Source organism: Cololabis saira, chromosome 7 (genome assembly GCF_033807715.1).
Source record: "Cololabis saira isolate AMF1-May2022 chromosome 7, fColSai1.1, whole genome shotgun sequence".
NCBI classification, from domain to species: domain Eukaryota; kingdom Metazoa; phylum Chordata; class Actinopteri; order Beloniformes; family Belonidae; genus Cololabis; species Cololabis saira.
In genome coordinates, this window is record NC_084593.1 from 42,135,990 (window position 1) to 42,155,800 (window position 19,811).

The 19,811-nt window shown below is 54.6% G+C and overlaps 9 non-coding genes across 9 annotated transcripts; all 9 read left to right on the top strand.

Annotated features, from left to right (window-relative positions):
• Positions 1–1,814: 1,814 nt before the first annotated feature.
• On the top strand, positions 1,815–1,887 carry trnav-cac (transfer RNA valine (anticodon CAC)). Its single transcript has one exon. It is a non-coding gene; the product is annotated as a tRNA-Val (tRNA).
• A 1,568-nt stretch (positions 1,888–3,455) lies between these two features.
• Positions 3,456–3,528, top strand: trnav-cac (transfer RNA valine (anticodon CAC)). Its single transcript has one exon. It is a non-coding gene; the product is annotated as a tRNA-Val (tRNA).
• Positions 3,529–7,891: 4,363 nt separating this feature from the next.
• Positions 7,892–7,963, top strand: trnad-guc (transfer RNA aspartic acid (anticodon GUC)). Its single transcript has one exon. It is a non-coding gene; the product is annotated as a tRNA-Asp (tRNA).
• A 3,695-nt stretch (positions 7,964–11,658) lies between these two features.
• trnad-guc (transfer RNA aspartic acid (anticodon GUC)) lies at positions 11,659–11,730 on the top strand. The gene has a single exon. It is a non-coding gene; the product is annotated as a tRNA-Asp (tRNA).
• A 1,548-nt stretch (positions 11,731–13,278) lies between these two features.
• Positions 13,279–13,350, top strand: trnad-guc (transfer RNA aspartic acid (anticodon GUC)). The gene has a single exon. It is a non-coding gene; the product is annotated as a tRNA-Asp (tRNA).
• Positions 13,351–14,916: 1,566 nt separating this feature from the next.
• trnad-guc (transfer RNA aspartic acid (anticodon GUC)) lies at positions 14,917–14,988 on the top strand. Its single transcript has one exon. It is a non-coding gene; the product is annotated as a tRNA-Asp (tRNA).
• Positions 14,989–16,553: 1,565 nt separating this feature from the next.
• trnad-guc (transfer RNA aspartic acid (anticodon GUC)) lies at positions 16,554–16,625 on the top strand. The gene has a single exon. It is a non-coding gene; the product is annotated as a tRNA-Asp (tRNA).
• An 886-nt stretch (positions 16,626–17,511) lies between these two features.
• trnav-cac (transfer RNA valine (anticodon CAC)) lies at positions 17,512–17,584 on the top strand. The gene has a single exon. It is a non-coding gene; the product is annotated as a tRNA-Val (tRNA).
• Positions 17,585–18,601: 1,017 nt separating this feature from the next.
• Positions 18,602–18,674, top strand: trnav-cac (transfer RNA valine (anticodon CAC)). The gene has a single exon. It is a non-coding gene; the product is annotated as a tRNA-Val (tRNA).
• The last annotated feature ends 1,137 nt before the right edge of the window (positions 18,675–19,811 follow it).

The following is a 19,811-nucleotide window of genomic DNA, read 5'->3' on the forward strand; positions in this document are numbered from 1 at the left end:
ATCAGGAAGTTCTTTTGGCACAAAGCTGTCCTCGTTAGTATAGTGGACAGTATCTCTGCCTGTCACACAGAAGACCGGGGTTTGATTCCCCGACGGGGAGACTTCTTGTTTCGTACGATGATACCTACATGATTGAGTCAAGTAAACAATGGTCATTAAGAAAATAGACTAGCAGTTGCTGTCTGCCTGCCAAAGAAGCTTCTAAATGCTGCAGCTTGATCAGAGGAAACTCTGATTGAGTGTGGATTTTATACACACAGAAAATGTCATTGAAGAAGTAAAAAGAGCAGTTATTTAGGACAGCATCTAGAGCACCTCTGGGAGAATCGCTTTTTATGCCCGCCGTCGCCTCGTCCCAGACACAGACTGACAGCACGGCCCTGAAAGCCACTCACCAACCCGTCTCACCGCCCCGCTGCTCAGAAACTCACCTTTGACTCACCCTCCAGACCCGGAGCCACCCAGAGACCCGGCTCACCGTGCGAACCCGGGGACCCGATGTTAAGCCCCCCCCCCCACCAGCCACCGGAGTGAAAGAGCCAGCACGCAGAAAGCCACTCACCAACCCGGCTCACTGCACCGCTGCTCAGCAACTCACCTTTGACTCACCCTCCAGACCCGGAGCCACCCAGAGACCCGGCTCACCGTGCGAACCCGGGGTCCCGCTGTTAAGCTCCCCCCGACCGGCCACCGGAGTGAAAGAGCCAGCCCGCAGAAAGCCACTCACCAACCCGTCTCACCGCCCCGCTGCTCAGCAACTCACCTTTGACTCACCATCCAGACCCGGAGCCACCCAAAGACCCGGCTCACCGTGCCAACCCGGGGACCCGCTGTTAACCCCCCCCCCACCAGCCACCGGAGTGAAAGAGCCAGCCCGCAGAAAGCCACTCACCAACCCGGCTCACCGCCCCGCTGCTCAGCAACTCACCTTTGACTCACCCTCCAGACCCGGAGCCACCCAGAGACCCGGCTCACCATGCAAACCCGGGGTCCCGCTGTTAAGCTCCCCCCGACCGGCCAGCGGAGTGAAAGAGCCAGCCCGCAGAAAGCCACTCACCAACCCGTCTCACCGCCCCGCTGCTCAGCAACTCACCTTTGACTCACCCTCCAGACCCGGAGCCACCCAAAGACCCGGCTCACCGTGCGAACCCGGGGTCCCGCTGTTAACCTCCCCCCCGACCAGCCACCGGAGTGAAAGAGCCAGCCCGCAGAAAGCCACTCACCAACCCGTCTCACCGCCCAGCTGCTCAGCAACTCACCTTTGACTCACCATCCAGACCCGGAGCCACCCAGAGACCCGGCTCGCCGTGCGAACCCGGGGTCCCGCTGTTAAGCTCCCCCCGACCGGCCACCGGAGTGAAAGAGCCAGCCCGCAGAAAGCCACTCACCAACCCGTCTCACCGCCCCGCTGCTCAGCAACTCACCTTTGACTCACCATCCAGACCCGGAGCCACCCAAAGACCCGGCTCACCGTGCGAACCCGGGGACCCGCTGTTAAGCCCCCCTCCCCACCAGCCACCGGAGTGAAAGAGCCAGCCCGCGGAGCTGGAGGACCGGGGCCCTGGTACCCTAAACACCCAGACGCTCTCTGTACCATGGACAGCACTTATGGACAGCACTCTGTCAGGTGCCACCACCACAATGTCAGACCACAATAACAGCAGAAGTGGGTTCCATGGTGTAATGGTTAACATCAGCATGAGTCTTTGAGAGCAGCCAGGAGAAAACCTGCAGTATCCATCTTACTTTCAAGAATTGTAGCAGAGTTTTTTACAGGATTTTATTTTTATGCCCGCCATTTTAACAGCATGTCTGTTACCGTGGTGTAGTGGTTATCACGTTGGCCTCACACGCGAAAGGCCCCCAGTTCGAAACTGGGCGGAAACATGTATGACTTTGCAATAACATTATTTGGACTTGGAAAACCACTCCAGTCCTCTTCTTGGTGCACAGGACAGGAAAGCCGACCATCTCTTTCTCGCATTGGGTCTCATGCAGAAATTAATTTTGTTGCAGTACCACAACTGACCAAAAGCCAGTCATTCTCCATTAACGTACACTAGCTCCACCACCAGACCCCAGCAGCAGAGGTTCCGAGAGGGGGTCCCCGGAGGTTCGGGGAACCCCGGACCAGCTGGACCAGAGCCTCGCGGCAAACCGAGCCGAGACTCGCGGGGCTTCACCTGCATTCCCGTCGCGCTGAGACCGCGGAGAGCCGAGAATCTTGGACCGATATAAAAGATTAAAAAGAGATGGACACTGACTTTCCAATGACATTGGTACACAGTTATTAAGTTCCTGCAATCTGAAGTTCTTTTGGACCAAAGCTGTCCTCGTTAGTATAGTGGACAGTATCTCTGCCTGTCACGCAGAAGACCGGGGTTCAATTCCCCAACGGGGAGGCTTCTTGTTTCGTACGATGATACCTACATGATTTAGTCAAGTAAACAATGGTCATTAAGAAAATAAACTAGCAGTTGCTGTCTGCCTGCCAAAGAAGCTTCTAAATGCTGCAGCTTGATCAGAGGAAACTCTGATTGAGGGTGGATTTTATACACACAGAAAATGTAATTGAAGAAGTAAAAAGAGCAGTTATTTAGGACTGCATCTAGAGCATCTCTGGGAGAATCGCTTTTTATGCCCGCCGTCGCCTCGTCCCAGACACAAACTGACAGCACAGCCCTGAAAGCCACTCACCAACCCGGCTCACCGCCCCGCTGCTCAGAAACTCACCTTTGACTCACCGTCCAGACCCGGAGCCACCCAAAGACCCGGCTCACGGTGCGAACCGAGGGACCCGCTGTTAAGCTCCCCCCCGACCGGCCACCGGAGTGAAAGAGCCAGCCCGCAGAAAGCCACTCACCAACCCGTCTCACCGCCCCGCTGCTCAGAAACTCACCTTTGACTCACCGTCCAGACCCGGAGCCACCCAAAGACCCGGCTCACCGTGCGAACCCGGGGACCCGCTGTTAAGCTCCGCCCCGACCAGCCACCGGAGTGAAAGAGCCAGCCCGCAGAAAGCCACTCACCAACCCGGCTCACCGCCCCGCTGCTCAGCAACTCACCTTTGACTCACCATCCAGACCCGGAGCCACCCAAAGACCCGGCTCACCGTGCGAACCCGGGGACCCGCTGTTAAGCCCCCCCCCCCATCAGCCACCGGAGTGAAAGAGCCAGCCCGCGGAGCTGGAGGACCAGGGCCCTGGTACCCTAAACAACCAGACGCTCTCGGTAACATGGACAGCACTCATGGACAGCACTCTGTCAGGTGCCACCACCACAATGTCAGACCACAATAACAGCAGAAGTGGTTTCCATGGTGTAATGGTTAACATCAGCATGAGTCTTTGAGAGCAGCCAGGAGAAAACCTGCAGTATCCATCTTACTGTCAAGAATTGTAGCAGAGTTTTTTACATGATTTTATTTTTATGCCCGCCATTTTCAAAGCATGTCTGTTTCCGTAGTGTAGTGGTTATCACGTTCGCCTCACACGCGAATGGTCCCCTGTTCGAAACTGGGCGGAAACATGTATGACTTTGCAATAACATTATTTGGACTTGGAAACCCACTCCAGTCCTTTTCTTGGTGCACAGGACAGGAAGGCCGACCATCTCTTTCTCGCATTGGGTCTCATGCAGAAATTAATTTTGTTGCAGTTCCACAACTGACCAAAAGCCAGTCATTCTCCATTAACGTACACTAGCTCCACCACCAGACCCCAGCAGCAGAGGTTCCGAGAGGGGGTCCCCGGAGGTGCGGGGAACCCCGGACCAGCTGGACCAGAGCCTCGCGGCAAACCGAGCCGAGACTCGCGGGGCTTCACCTGCATTCCCGTCGCGCTGAGACCGCGGAGAGCCGAGAATCACGGACTGATATAAAAGATTAAAAAGAGATGGACACTGACTTTCCAATGACATTGGTACACAGTTATTAAGTTCCTGCAATCAGGAAGTTCTTTTGGCACAAAGCTGTCCTCGTTAGTATAGTGGACAGTATCTCTGCCTGTCACACAGAAGACCGGGGTTTGATTCCCCGACGGGGAGACTTCTTGTTTCGTACGATGATACCTACATGATTGAGTCAAGTAAACAATGGTCATTAAGAAAATAGACTAGCAGTTGCTGTCTGCCTGCCAAAGAAGCTTCTAAATGCTGCAGCTTGATCAGAGGAAACTCTGATTGAGTGTGGATTTTATACACACAGAAAATGTCATTGAAGAAGTAAAAAGAGCAGTTATTTAGGACAGCATCTAGAGCACCTCTGGGAGAATCGCTTTTTATGCCCGCCGTCGCCTCGTCCCAGACACAGACTGACAGCACGGCCCTGAAAGCCACTCACCAACCCGTCTCACCGCCCCGCTGCTCAGAAACTCACCTTTGACTCACCCTCCAGACCCGGAGCCACCCAGAGACCCGGCTCACCGTGCGAACCCGGGGACCCGATGTTAAGCCCCCCCCCCCACCAGCCACCGGAGTGAAAGAGCCAGCACGCAGAAAGCCACTCACCAACCCGGCTCACTGCACCGCTGCTCAGCAACTCACCTTTGACTCACCCTCCAGACCCGGAGCCACCCAGAGACCCGGCTCACCGTGCGAACCCGGGGTCCCGCTGTTAAGCTCCCCCCGACCGGCCAACGGAGTGAAAGAGCCAGCCCGCAGAAAGCCACTCACCAACCCGTCTCACCGCCCCGCTGCTCAGCAACTCACCTTTGACTCACCATCCAGACCCGGAGCCACCCAAAGACCCGGCTCACCGTGCCAACCCGGGGACCCGCTGTTAACCCCCCCCCCACCAGCCACCGGAGTGAAAGAGCCAGCCCGCAGAAAGCCACTCACCAACCCAGCTCACCGCCCCGCTGCTCAGCAACTCACCTTTGACTCACCCTCCAGACCCGGAGCCACCCAGAGACCCGGCTCACCATGCAAACCTGGGGTCCCGCTGTTAAGCTCCCCCCGACCGGCCAGCGGAGTGAAAGAGCCAGCCCGCAGAAAGCCACTCACCAACCCGTCTCACCGCCCCGCTGCTCAGCAACTCACCTTTGACTCACCCTCCAGACACGGAGCCACCCAAAGACCTGGCTCACCGTGCGAACCCGGGGTCCCGCTGTTAACCTCCCCCCCGACCGGCCACCGGAGTGAAAGAGCCAGCCCGCAGAAAGCCACTCACCAACCCGTCTCACCGCCCAGCTGCTCAGCAACTCACCTTTGACTCACCATCCAGACCCGGAGCCACCCAGAGACCCGGCTCGCCGTGCGAACCCGGGGTCCCGCTGTTAAGCTCCCCCCGACCGGCCACCGGAGTGAAAGAGCCAGCCCGCAGAAAGCCACTCACCAACCCGTCTCACCGCCCCGCTGCTCAGCAACTCACCTTTGACTCACCATCCAGACCCGGAGCCACCCAAAGACCCGGCTCACCGTGCGAACCCGGGGACCCGCTGTTAAGCCCCCCTCCCCACCAGCCACCGGAGTGAAAGAGCCAGCCCGCGGAGCTGGAGGACCGGGGCCCTGGTACCCTAAACACCCAGACGCTCTCTGTACCATGGACAGCACTTATGGACAGCACTCTGTCAGGTGCCACCACCACAATGTCAGACCACAATAACAGCAGAAGTGGGTTCCATGGTGTAATGGTTAACATCAGCATGAGTCTTTGAGAGCAGCCAGGAGAAAACCTGCAGTATCCATCTTACTGTCAAGAATTGTAGCAGAGTTTTTTACAGGATTTTATTTTTATGCCCGCCATTTCCAAAGCATGTCTGTTTCAGTAGTGTAGTGGTTATCACGTTTGCCTCACACGCGAAAGGTCCCCTGTTCGAAACTGGGCGGAAACATGTATGACTTTGCAATAACATTATTTGGACTTGAAAAACCACTCCAGTCCTCTTCTTGGTGCACAGGACAGGAAGGCCGACCATCTCTTTCTCGCATTGGGTCTCATGCAGAAATTAATTTTGTTGCAATACCACAACTGACCAAAAGCCAGTCATTCTCCATTAACGTACACTAGCTCCACCACCAGACCCCAGCAGCAGAGGTTCCGAGAGGGGGTCCCCGGAGGTGCGGGGAACCCCGTACCAGCTGGACCAGAGCCTCGCGGCAAACCGAGCCGAGACTCGCGGGGCTTCACCTGCATTCCCGTCGCGCTGAGACCGCGGAGAGCCGAGAATCGCGGACCGATATAAAAGATTAAAAAGAGATGGACACTGACTCTCCAATGACATTGGTACACAGTTATTAAGTTCCTGCAATCAGGAAGTTCTTTTGGCCCAAAGCTGTCCTCGTTAGTATAGTGGACAGTATCTCTGCATGTCACGCAGAAGACCGGGGTTCGATTCCCCGACGGGGAGACTTCTTGTTTCGTATGATGATACCTACATGATTGAGTCAAGTAAACAATGGTCATAAAGAAAATAGACTAGCAGTTGCTGTCTGCCTGCCAAAGAAGCTTCTAAATGCTGCAGCTTGATCAGAGGAAACTCTGATTGAGGGTGGATTTTATACACACAGAAAATGTCATTGAAGAAGTAAAAAGAGTAGTTATTTAGGACAGCATCTCTGGGAGAATCGCTTTTTATGCCCGCCGTCGCCTCGTCCCAGACACAGACTGACAGCACGGCCCTGAAAGCCACTCACCAACCCGTCTCACCGCCCCGCTGCTCAGAAACTCACCTTTGACTCACCGTCCAGACCCGGAGCCATCCAAAGACCCGGCTCACCGTGCGAACCCGGGGACCCGCTGTTAAGCCCCCCCCCCCCCCCCACCAGCCACCGGAGTGAAAGAGCCAGCCCGCAGAAAGCCACTCACCAACCCGTCTCACCGCCCCGCTGCTCAGCAACTCACCTTTGACTCACCCTCCAGACCCGGAGCCACCCAGAGACCCGGCTCACCGTGTGAACCCGGGGTCCCGCTGTTAAGCTCCCCCCGACCGGCCACCGGAGTGAAAGAGCCAGCCCGCAGAAAGCCACTCACCAACCCGTCTCACCGCCCCGCTGCTCAGCAACTCACCTTTGACTCACCATCCAGACCCGGAGCCACCCAAAGACCCGGCTCACCGTGCGAACCCGGGGACCCGCTGTTAAGCCCCCCCCCCCACCAGCCACCGGAGTGAAAGAGCAAGCCCGCGTAGCTGGAGGACCGGGGCCCTGGTACCCTAAACACCCAGACGCTCTCGGTACCATGGACAGCACTCATGGACAGCACTCTGTCAGGTGCCACCACCACAATGTCAGACCACAATAACAGCAGAAGTGGGTTCCATGGTGTAATGGTTAACATCAGCATGAGTCTTTGAGAGCAGCCAGGAGAAAACCTGCAGTGTCCATCTTACTGTCAAGAATTGTAGCAGAGTTTTTTACAGGATTTTATTTTTATGCCCGCCATTTTCACAGCATGTCTGTTACGGTAGTGTAGTTGTTATCACGTTCGCCTCACACGCCAAAGGCTCCCTGTTCGAAACTGGGCGGAAACATGTATGACTTTGCAATAACATTATTTGGACTTGGAAAACCACTCCAGTCCTCTTCTTGGTGCACAGGACAGGAAGGCCGACCATCTCTTTCTCGCATTGGGTCTCATGCAGAAATTAATTTTGTTGCAGTACCACAACTGACCAAAAGCCAGTCATTCTCCATTAACGTACACTAGCTCCACCACCAGACCCCAGCAGCAGAGGTTCCGAGAGGGGGTCCCTGGAGGTGCGGGGAACCCCGGACCAGCTGGACCAGAGCCTCGCGGGGCTTCACCTGCATTCCCGTCGCGCTGAGACCGCGGAGAGCCGAGAATCGCGGACCGATATAAAAGATTAAAAAGAGATGGACACTGACTTTCCGATGACATTGGTACACAGTTATTAAGTTCCTGCAATCAGGAAGTTCTTTTGGCCCAAAGCTGTCCTCGTTAGTATAGTGGACAGTATCTCTGCCTGTCACGCAGAAGACCGGGGTTCGATTCCCCGACGGGGAGGCTTCTTGTTTCGTACGATGATACCTACATGATTGAGTCAAGTAAACAACGGTCATTAAGAAAATAGACTAGCATTTTCTGTCTACCTGCCAAAGAAGATTCTAAATGCTGCAGCTTGATCAGAGGAAACTCTGATTGAGGGTGGATTTTATACACACAGAAAATGTCATTGAAGAAGTAAAAAGAGCAGTTATTTAGGACAGCATCTAGAGCATCTCTGGGAGAATCGCTTTTTATGCCCGCCGTCGCCTCGTCCCAGACACAGACTGACAGCACGGCCCTGAAAGCCACTCACCAACCCGTCTCACCGCCCCGCTGCTCAGAAACTCACCTTTGACTCACCGTCCAGACCCGGAGCCATCCAAAGACCCGGCTCACCGTGCGAACCCGGGGACCCGCTGTTAAGCTCCCCCCCGACCAGCCACCGGAGTGAAAGAGCCAGACCGCAGAAAGCCACTCACCAACCCGGCTCACCGCCCCGTTGCTCAACAACTCACCTTTGACTCACCCTCCAGACCCGGAGCCACCCAAAGACCCGGCTCACCGTGCCAACCCGGGGACCCGCTGTTAACCCCCCCCCCACCAGCCACCGGAGTGAAAGAGCCAGCCCGCAGAAAGCCACTCACCAACCCAGCTCACCGCCCCGCTGCTCAGCAACTCACCTTTGACTCACCCTCCAGACCCGGAGCCACCCAGAGACCCGGCTCACCATGCAAACCTGGGGTCCCGCTGTTAAGCTCCCCCCGACCGGCCAGCGGAGTGAAAGAGCCAGCCCGCAGAAAGCCACTCACCAACCCGTCTCACCGCCCCGCTGCTCAGCAACTCACCTTTGACTCACCCTCCAGACACGGAGCCACCCAAAGACCCGGCTCACCGTGCGAACCCGGGGTCCCGCTGTTAACCTCCCCCCCGACCAGCCACCGGAGTGAAAGAGCCAGCCCGCAGAAAGCCACTCACCAACCCGTCTCACCGCCCAGCTGCTCAGCAACTCACCTTTGACTCACCATCCAGACCCGGAGCCACCCAGAGACCCGGCTCGCCGTGCGAACCCGGGGTCCCGCTGTTAAGCTCCCCCCGACCGGCCACCGGAGTGAAAGAGCCAGCCCGCAGAAAGCCACTCACCAACCCGTCTCACCGCCCCGCTGCTCAGCAACTCACCTTTGACTCACCATCCAGACCCGGAGCCACCCAAAGACCCGGCTCACCGTGCGAACCCGGGGACCCGCTGTTAAGCCCCCCTCCCCACCAGCCACCGGAGTGAAAGAGCCAGCCCGCGGAGCTGGAGGACCGGGGCCCTGGTACCCTAAACACCCAGACGCTCTCTGTACCATGGACAGCACTTATGGACAGCACTCTGTCAGGTGCCACCACCACAATGTCAGACCACAATAACAGCAGAAGTGGGTTCCATGGTGTAATGGTTAACATCAGCATGAGTCTTTGAGAGCAGCCAGGAGAAAACCTGCAGTATCCATCTTACTGTCAAGAATTGTAGCAGAGTTTTTTACAGGATTTTATTTTTATGCCCGCCATTTCCAAAGCATGTCTGTTTCAGTAGTGTAGTGGTTATCACGTTTGCCTCACACGCGAAAGGTCCCCTGTTCGAAACTGGGCGGAAACATGTATGACTTTGCAATAACATTATTTGGACTTGAAAAACCACTCCAGTCCTCTTCTTGGTGCACAGGACAGGAAGGCCGACCATCTCTTTCTCGCATTGGGTCTCATGCAGAAATTAATTTTGTTGCAATACCACAACTGACCAAAAGCCAGTCATTCTCCATTAACGTACACTAGCTCCACCACCAGACCCCAGCAGCAGAGGTTCCGAGAGGGGGTCCCCGGAGGTGCGGGGAACCCCGTACCAGCTGGACCAGAGCCTCGCGGCAAACCGAGCCGAGACTCGCGGGGCTTCACCTGCATTCCCGTCGCGCTGAGACCGCGGAGAGCCGAGAATCGCGGACCGATATAAAAGATTAAAAAGAGATGGACACTGACTCTCCAATGACATTGGTACACAGTTATTAAGTTCCTGCAATCAGGAAGTTCTTTTGGCCCAAAGCTGTCCTCGTTAGTATAGTGGACAGTATCTCTGCATGTCACGCAGAAGACCGGGGTTCGATTCCCCGACGGGGAGACTTCTTGTTTCGTATGATGATACCTACATGATTGAGTCAAGTAAACAATGGTCATAAAGAAAATAGACTAGCAGTTGCTGTCTGCCTGCCAAAGAAGCTTCTAAATGCTGCAGCTTGATCAGAGGAAACTCTGATTGAGGGTGGATTTTATACACACAGAAAATGTCATTGAAGAAGTAAAAAGAGTAGTTATTTAGGACAGCATCTCTGGGAGAATCGCTTTTTATGCCCGCCGTCGCCTCGTCCCAGACACAGACTGACAGCACGGCCCTGAAAGCCACTCACCAACCCGTCTCACCGCCCCGCTGCTCAGAAACTCACCTTTGACTCACCGTCCAGACCCGGAGCCATCCAAAGACCCGGCTCACCGTGCGAACCCGGGGACCCGCTGTTAAGCCCCCCCCCCCCCCCCCACCAGCCACCGGAGTGAAAGAGCCAGCCCGCAGAAAGCCACTCACCAACCCGTCTCACCGCCCCGCTGCTCAGCAACTCACCTTTGACTCACCCTCCAGACCCGGAGCCACCCAGAGACCCGGCTCACCGTGTGAACCCGGGGTCCCGCTGTTAAGCTCCCCCCGACCGGCCACCGGAGTGAAAGAGCCAGCCCGCAGAAAGCCACTCACCAACCCGTCTCACCGCCCCGCTGCTCAGCAACTCACCTTTGACTCACCATCCAGACCCGGAGCCACCCAAAGACCCGGCTCACCGTGCGAACCCGGGGACCCGCTGTTAAGCCCCCCCCCCCACCAGCCACCGGAGTGAAAGAGCAAGCCCGCGTAGCTGGAGGACCGGGGCCCTGGTACCCTAAACACCCAGACGCTCTCGGTACCATGGACAGCACTCATGGACAGCACTCATGGACAGCACTCTGTCAGGTGCCACCACCACAATGTCAGACCACAATAACAGCAGAAGTGGGTTCCATGGTGTAATGGTTAACATCAGCATGAGTCTTTGAGAGCAGCCAGGAGAAAACCTGCAGTGTCCATCTTACTGTCAAGAATTGTAGCAGAGTTTTTTACAGGATTTTATTTTTATGCCCGCCATTTTCACAGCATGTCTGTTACGGTAGTGTAGTTGTTATCACGTTCGCCTCACACGCCAAAGGCTCCCTGTTCGAAACTGGGCGGAAACATGTATGACTTTGCAATAACATTATTTGGACTTGGAAAACCACTCCAGTCCTCTTCTTGGTGCACAGGACAGGAAGGCCGACCATCTCTTTCTCGCATTGGGTCTCATGCAGAAATTAATTTTGTTGCAGTACCACAACTGACCAAAAGCCAGTCATTCTCCATTAACGTACACTAGCTCCACCACCAGACCCCAGCAGCAGAGGTTCCGAGAGGGGGTCCCTGGAGGTGCGGGGAACCCCGGACCAGCTGGACCAGAGCCTCGCGGGGCTTCACCTGCATTCCCGTCGCGCTGAGACCGCGGAGAGCCGAGAATCGCGGACCGATATAAAAGATTAAAAAGAGATGGACACTGACTTTCCAATGACATTGGTACACAGTTATTAAGTTCCTGCAATCAGGAAGTTCTTTTGGCCCAAAGCTGTCCTCGTTAGTATAGTGGACAGTATCTCTGCCTGTCACGCAGAAGACCGGGGTTCGATTCCCCGACGGGGAGACTTCTTGTTTCGTACGATGATACCTACATGATTGAGTCAAGTAAACAACGGTCATTAAGAAAATAGACTAGCATTTTCTGTCTACCTGCCAAAGAAGATTCTAAATGCTGCAGCTTGATCAGAGGAAACTCTGATTGAGGGTGGATTTTATACACACAGAAAATGTCATTGAAGAAGTAAAAAGAGCAGTTATTTAGGACAGCATCTAGAGCATCTCTGGGAGAATCGCTTTTTATGCCCGCCGTCGCCTCGTCCCAGACACAGACTGACAGCACGGCCCTGAAAGCCACTCACCAACCCGTCTCACCGCCCCGCTGCTCAGAAACTCACCTTTGACTCACCGTCCAGACCCGGAGCCATCCAAAGACCCGGCTCACCGTGCGAACCCGGGGACCCGCTGTTAAGCTCCCCCCCGACCAGCCACCGGAGTGAAAGAGCCAGACCGCAGAAAGCCACTCACCAACCCGGCTCACCGCCCCGTTGCTCAACAACTCACCTTTGACTCACCCTCCAGACCCGGAGCCACCCAGAGACCCGGCTCACCGTGCGAACCCGGGGTCCCGCTGTTAAGCTCCCCCCGACCGGCCACCGGAGTGAAAGAGCCAGCCCGCAGAAAGCCACTCACCAACCCGTCTCACCGCCCCGCTGCTCAGCAACTCACCTTTGACTCACCTTCCAGACCTGGAGCCACCCAAAGACACGGCTCACCGTGCGAACCCGGGGACCCGCTGGCCACCGGAGTGAAAGAGCCAGCCCGCGGAGCTGGAGGACCGGGGCCCTGGTACCCTAAAAACCCAGACGCTCTCGGTACCATGGACAGCACTCATGGACAGCACTCTGTCAGGTGCCACCACCACAATGTCAGACCACAATAACAGCAGAAGTGGGTTCCATGGTGTAATGGTTAACATCAGCATGAGTCTTTGAGAGCAGCCAGGAGAAAACCTGCAGTATCCATCTTACTGTCAAGAATTGTAGCAGAGTTTTTCACAGGATTTTTTTTGTATGCCCCCCATTTTCAAAGCATGTCTGTTTCCATAGTGTAGTGGTTATCACGTTCGCCTCACACGCGAAAGGTCCCCTGTTCGAAACTGGTTGGATACATGTATGACTTTGCAATAACATTATTTGGACTTGGAAAACCACTCCAGTCCTCTTCTTGGTGCACAGGACAGGAAGGCCGACCATCTCTTTCTCGCATTGGGTCTCATGCAGAAATTAATTTTGTTGCAGTTCCACAACTGACCAAAAGCCAGTCATTCTCCATTAAAGTACACTAGCTTTACCACCAGACCCCAGCAGCAGAGCTTCCGAGAGGGGGTCCCCGGAGGTGCGGGGAACCCCGGACCAGCTGGACCAGAGCCTCGCGGCAAACCGAGCCGAGACTCGGGGGCTTCACCTGCATTCCCGTCCCGCTGAGACCGCGGAGTGCCGAGAATCGCGGACCGATATAAAAGATTAAAAAGAGATGGACACTGACTTTCCAATGACATTGGTACACAGTTATTAAGTTCCTGCAATCAGGAAGTTCTTTTGGCAAAAAGCTGTCCTCGTTAGTATAGTGGACAGTATCTCTGCCTGTCACGCAGAAGACCGGGGTTCGATTCCCCGACGGGGAGACTTCTTGTTTCGTACGATGATACCTACATGATTGATTCAAGTAAACAATGGTCATTAAGAAAATAGACTAGCAGTTGCTGTCTGCCTGCCAAAGAAGCTTCTAAAAGCTCCAGCTTGATCAGAGGAAACTCTGATTGAGGGTGGATTTTATACACACAGAAAATGTCATTGAAGAAGTAAAAAGAGCAGTTATTTAGGACAGCATCTAGAGCATCTCTGGGAGAATCGCTTTTTATGCCCGCCGTCGCCTCGTCCCAGACACAGACTGACAGCACGGCCCTGAAAGCCACTCACCAACCCGTCTCACCGCCCCGCTGCTCAGAAACTCACCTTTGACTCTCCGTCCAGACCCGGAGCCACCCAAAGACCCGGCTCACCGTGCGAACCCGGGGACCCGCTGTTAAGCTCACCCCCGACCAGCCACCGGAGTGAAAGAGCCAGCCCGCAGAAAGCCACTCACCAGCCCGGCTCACCGCCCTGCTGCTCAGCAACTCACCTTTGACTCACCGTCCAGACCCGGAGACACCCAGAGACCCGGCTCACCGTGCGAACCCGGGGTCCCGCTGTTAAGCTCCCCCCCGACCGGCCACCGGAGTGAAAGAGCCAGCCCGCAGAAAGCCACTCACCAACCCGTCTCACCGCCCCGCTGCTCAGCAACTCACCTTTAACTCACCGTCCAGACCCGGAGACACCCAGAGACCCGGCTCACCGTGCGAACCCGGGGACCCGCTGTTAAGCCCCCCCACCAGCCACCGGAGTGAAAGAGCCAGCCCGCGGAGCTGGAGGACCAGGGCCCTGGTACCCTAAACGCCCAGACGATCTCGGTACCATGGACAGCACTCATGGACAGCACTCTTTCAGGTGCCACCACCACAATGTCAGACCACAATAACAGCAGAAGTGGGTTCCATGGTGTAATGGTTAACATCAGCATGAGTCTTTGAGAGCAGCCAGGAGAAAACCTGCAGTATCCATCTTACTGTCAAGAATTGTAGCAGAGTTTTTTACAGGATTTTATTTTTATGCCCGCCATTTTCATAGCATGTCTGTTTCAGTAGTGTAGTGGTTATCACGTTGGCTTCACACGCGAAAGGTCCCCTGTTCGAAACTGGGCGGAAACATGTATGACTTTGCAATAACATTATTTGGACTTGGAAAACCACTCCAGTCCTCTTCTTAGTGCACAGGACAGGAAGGCCGACCATCTCTTTCTCGCATTGGGTCTCATGCAGAAATTAATTTTGTTGCAGTTCCACAACTGACCAAAAGCCAGTCATTCTCCATTAACGTACACTAGCTCCACCACCAGACCCCAGCAGCAGAGGTTCCGAGAAGGGGTCCCCGGAGGTGCGGGGAACCCCGGACCAGCTGGACCAGAGCCTCGCGGCAAACCGAGCCGAGACTCGCGGGGCTTCACCTGCATTCCCGTCGCGCTGAGTCCGCGGAGAGCCGAGAATCGCGGACCGATATAAAAGATTAAAAAGAGATGGACACTGACTTTCCAATGACATTGGTACACAGTTATTAAGTTCCTGCAATCAGGAAGTTCTCTTGGCCCAAAGCTGTCCTCGTTAGTATAGTGGACAGTATCTCTGCCTGTCACGCAGAAGACCGGGGTTCGATTCCCCGACGGGGAGGCTTCTTGTTTCGTACGATGATACCTACATGATTGAGTCAAGTAAACAATGGTCATTAAGAAAATAAACTAGCAGTTGCTGTCTGCCTGCCAAAGAAGCTTCTAAATGCTGCAGCTTGATCAGAGGAAACTCTGATTGAGGGTGGATTTTATACACACAGAAAATGTCATTGAAGAAGTAAAAAGAGCAGTTATTTAGGACAGCATCTAGAGCATCTCTAGGAGAATCGCTTTTTATGCCCGCCGTCGCCTCGTCCCAGACACAGACTGACAGCACGGCCCTGAAAGCCACTCACCAACCCGTCTCACCGCCCCGCTGCTCAGAAACTCACCTTTGACTCTCCGTCCAGACCCGGAGCCACCCAAAGACCCGGCTCACCGTGCGAACCCGGGGACCCGCTGTTAAGCTCACCCCCGACCAGCCACCGGAGTGAAAGAGCCAGCCCGCAGAAAGCCACTCACCAACCCGGCTCACCGCCCTGCTGCTCAGCAACTCACCTTTGACTCACCGTCCAGACCCGGAGACACCCAGAGACCCGGCTCACCGTGCGAACCCGGGGACCCGCTGTTAAGCTCCCCCCCGACCGGCCACCGGAGTGAAAGAGCCAGCCCGCAGAAAGCCACTCACCAACCCGTCTCACCGCCCCGCTGCTCAGCAACTCACCTTTAACTCACCGTCCAGACCCGGAGACACCCAGAGACCCGGCTCACCGTGCGAACTCGGGGACCCGCTGTTAAGCCCCCCCACCAGCCACCGGAGTGAAAGAGCCAGCCCGCGGAGCTGGAGGACCAGGGCCCTGGTACCCTAAACGCCCAGACGATCTCGGTACCATGGACAGCACTCATGGACAGCACTCTGTCAGTTGCCACCACCACAATGTCAGACCACAATAACAGCAGAAGTGGGTTCCATGGTGTAATGGTTAACATCAGCATGAGTCTTTGAGAGCAGCCAGGAGAAAACCTGCAGTATCCATCTTACTGTCAAGAATTGTAGCAGAGTTTTTTACAGGATTTTATTTTTATGCCCGCCATTTTCAAAGCATGTCTGTTTCCGTAGTGTAGTGGTTATCACGTTAGCCTCACACGCGAAAGGTCCCCTGTTCGAAACTGGGTGGAAACATGTTTGACTTTGCAATAACATTATTTGGACTTGGAAAACCACTCCAGTCCTCTTCTTGGTGCAAAGGACAGGAAGGCCGACCATCTCTTTCTCGCATTGGGTCTCATGCAGAAATTAATTTTGTTGCAGTTCCACAACTGACCAAAAGCCAGTCATTCTCCATTAAAGTACACTAGCTCCACCACCAGACCCCAGCAGCAGAGGTTCCGAGAGGGGGTCCCCCGAGGTGCGGGGAACCCCGGACCAGCTGGACCAGAGCCTCGCGGCAAACCGAGCCGAGACTCGGGGGCTTCACCTGCATTCCCGTCCCGCTGAGACCGCGGAGTGCCGAGAATCGCGGACCGATATAAAAGATTGAAAAGAGATGGACACTGACCTTCCAATGACATTGGTACACAGTTATTAAGTTCCTGCAATCAGGAAGTTCTGTTGGCAAAAAGCTGTCCTCGTTAGTATAGTGGACAGTATCTCTGCCTGTCACGCAGAAGACCGGGGTTCGATTCCCCGACGGGGAGACTTCTTGTTTCGTACGATGATACCTACATGATTGAGTCAAGTAAACAATGGTCATTAAGAAAATAGACTAGCAGTTGCTGTCTGCCTGCCAAAGAAGCTTCTAAATGCTGCAGCTTGATCAGAGGAAACTCTGATTGAGGGTGGATTTTATACACACATTAAATGTCATTGAAGAAGTAAAAAGAGCAGTTATTTAGGACAGCATCTAGAGCATCTCTGGGAGAATCGCTTTTTATGCCCGCCGTCGCCTCGTCCCAGACACAGACTGACAGCACGGCCCTGAAAGCCACTCACCAACCCGTCTCACCGCCCCGCTGCTCAGAAACTCACCTTTGACTCACCGTCCAGACCCGGAGCCAACCAAAGACCCGGCTCACCGTGCGAACCCGGGGACCCGCTGTTAAGCTCCCCCCCGACCAGCCACCGGAGTGAAAGAGCCAGCCCGCAGAAAGCCACTCACCAACCCGTCTCATCCTCCCGCTGCTCAGCAACTCACCTTTGACTCACCGTCCAGACCCGGAGACACCCAGAGACCCGGCTCACCGTGCGAACCCGGGGTCCCCCTGTTAAGCTCCCCCCCGACCGGCCACCGGAGTGAAAGAGCCAGCCCGCGGAGCTGGAGGACCAGGGCCCTGGTACCCTAAACACCCAGACGCTCTCGGTACCATGGACAGCACTCATGGACAGCACTCTGTCAGGTGCCACCACCACAATGTCAGACCACAATAACAGCAGAAGTGGGTTCCATGGTGTAATGGTTAACATCAGCATGAGTCTTTGAGAGCAGCCAGGAGAAAACCTGCAGTATCCATCTTACTGTCAAGAATTGTAGCAGAGTTTTTTACAGGATTTTATTTTTATGCCCGCCATTTTCAAAGCATGTCTGTTTCCGTAGTGTAGTGGTTATCACGTTCGCCTCACACGCGAAAGGTCCCCTGTTCGAAACTGGGCGGAAACATGTATGACTTTGCAATAACATTATTTGGACTTGGAAAACCACTCCAGTCCTCTTCTTGGTGCACAGGACAGGAAGGCCGACCATCTCTTTCTCGCATTGGGTCTCATGCAGAAATTAATTTTGTTGCAGTTCCACAACTGACCAAAAGCCAGTCATTCTCCATTAACGTACACTAGCTCCACCACCAGACCCCAGCAGCAGAGGTTCCGAGAGGGGGTCCCCGGAGGTGCGGGGAACCCCGGACCAGCTGGACCAGAGCCTCGCGGCAAACCGAGCCGAGACTCGCGGGGCTTCACCTGCATTCACAGTTACAGACCCGGAGCCATCCAAAGACCCGGCTCACCGTGCGAAACCCGGGGACCCGCTGTTAAGCTCCCCCCGACCAGCCTCCGGAGTGAATGAGCCAGCCCGCAGAAAGCCACTCACCAACCCGGCTCACCGCCCCGCTACTCAGCAGCTCACCTTTGACTCACCGTCCAGACCCGGAGCCACCCAGAGACGCGGCTCACCGTGCGAACCCGGGGACCCGCTGTTAAGCTCCCCCCGACCGGCCACCGGAGTGAAAGAGCCAGCCTGCAGAAAGCCACTCACCAACCCGTCTCACCGCCCCGCTGCTCAGCAACTCACCTTTGACTCACCGTCCAGACCCGGAGCCACCCAAAGACCCGGCTCACCGTGCTCAACCCGGGGACCCGCTGTTAAGCCCCCCCCCCACCAGCCACCGGAGTGAAAGAGCCAGCCCGCGGAGCTGGAGGACCAGGGCCCTGGTACCCTAAACACCCAGACGCTCTTGGTACCATGGACAGCACTCATGGACAGCACTCTGTCAGGTGCCACCACCACAATGTCAGACCACAATAACAGCAGAAGTGGGTTCCATGGTGTAATGGTTAACATCAGCATGAGTCTTTGAGAGCAGCCAGGAGAAAACCTGCAGTATCCATCTTACTGTCAAGAATTGTAGCAGAGTTTTTTACAGGATTTTATTTTTATGCCCGCCATTTTCAAAGCATGTCTGTTTCCGTAGTGTAGTGGTTATCACGTTCGCCTCACACGCGAAAGGTCCCCTGTTCGAAACTGGGCGGAAACATGTATGACTTTGCAATAACATTATTTGGACTTGGAAAACCACTCCAGTCCTCTTCTTGGTGCACAGGACAGGAAGGCCGACCATCTTTTTCTCGCATTGGGTCTCATGCAGAAATTAATTTTGTTGCAGTTCCACAACTGACCAAAAGCCAGTCATTCTCCATTAACGTACACTAGCTCCACCACCAGACGCCAGCAGCAGTGTAAAATTCCACTCACTCACCTTCTGGCCACACCTCCCAATCGGCCCAATCAGCCACACCTGGTCCCAGCTGCATCCCATTCCCCAGACACCTTATAAGCAGCTCTGGTTCATTCACTCACTGCCAGATTGTCTGAGCTTCATGCCTGACCTTTCAGCCTTCACCTGTGGACTGACTTCCCGGTACCGACTGATCTTCTCTTCTTGTCTCTGCCCCGGTAAACACTACTGCCTTCTGTTCCTGACCACGAGAGGAGCCTGTTTGGCTGTTTACCTGCTTTGAGTATAAATAAAGATCACTGTTACTGCTATCTGAGAGTTGTGTTGCATTTGGGTCCTGCCACAGCCTGTGACATCTGTTAGTTTATAAATCACTGAATGAATAGGACCAAAATACATCAGACTTGTTGCTGCCATAGCAACCGTCCAAACTTCTCAGGTCGTCTGGTTTGTTTCTGCTCTGTGTCCCCAGAACCAGAACCAAACATGGAGAAGCAGCATTCAGCTTCTATGCTCCACAAATCTAGAACAAACTTCCAGAAAACTGCAGGAACGCTGAAACCCTTGATTCCTTTAAATAAAGGTTAAAACTCATTTGTTACAGCTGCTTATTACAGCTGCATTATTTAAACTATTCCGAATTTAACTTTAAACAATTCAGTACTACATTGTAACTCTAGTTTAAGTCTAACTTTTGCTTTGTTTTTTTCTATTTGTCATTTGTCCCTCTATTTTTCTCTTCTTCTTCTTCTTATTCTGTTTTCATCATGTAAAGAACCCCCAATTGCCTCTTTGCTGAGATGTGCTATACAAATAAACTTGCCTTGCCTTTTGTAGAGCTTTGGACACATGTTAATGGTCAGTTCAACGAGGGCTGACGATTAGCAGCATCTGTAACTTATCTTAAATCCTATGAAAGCAGTAAGGGGGTACTTA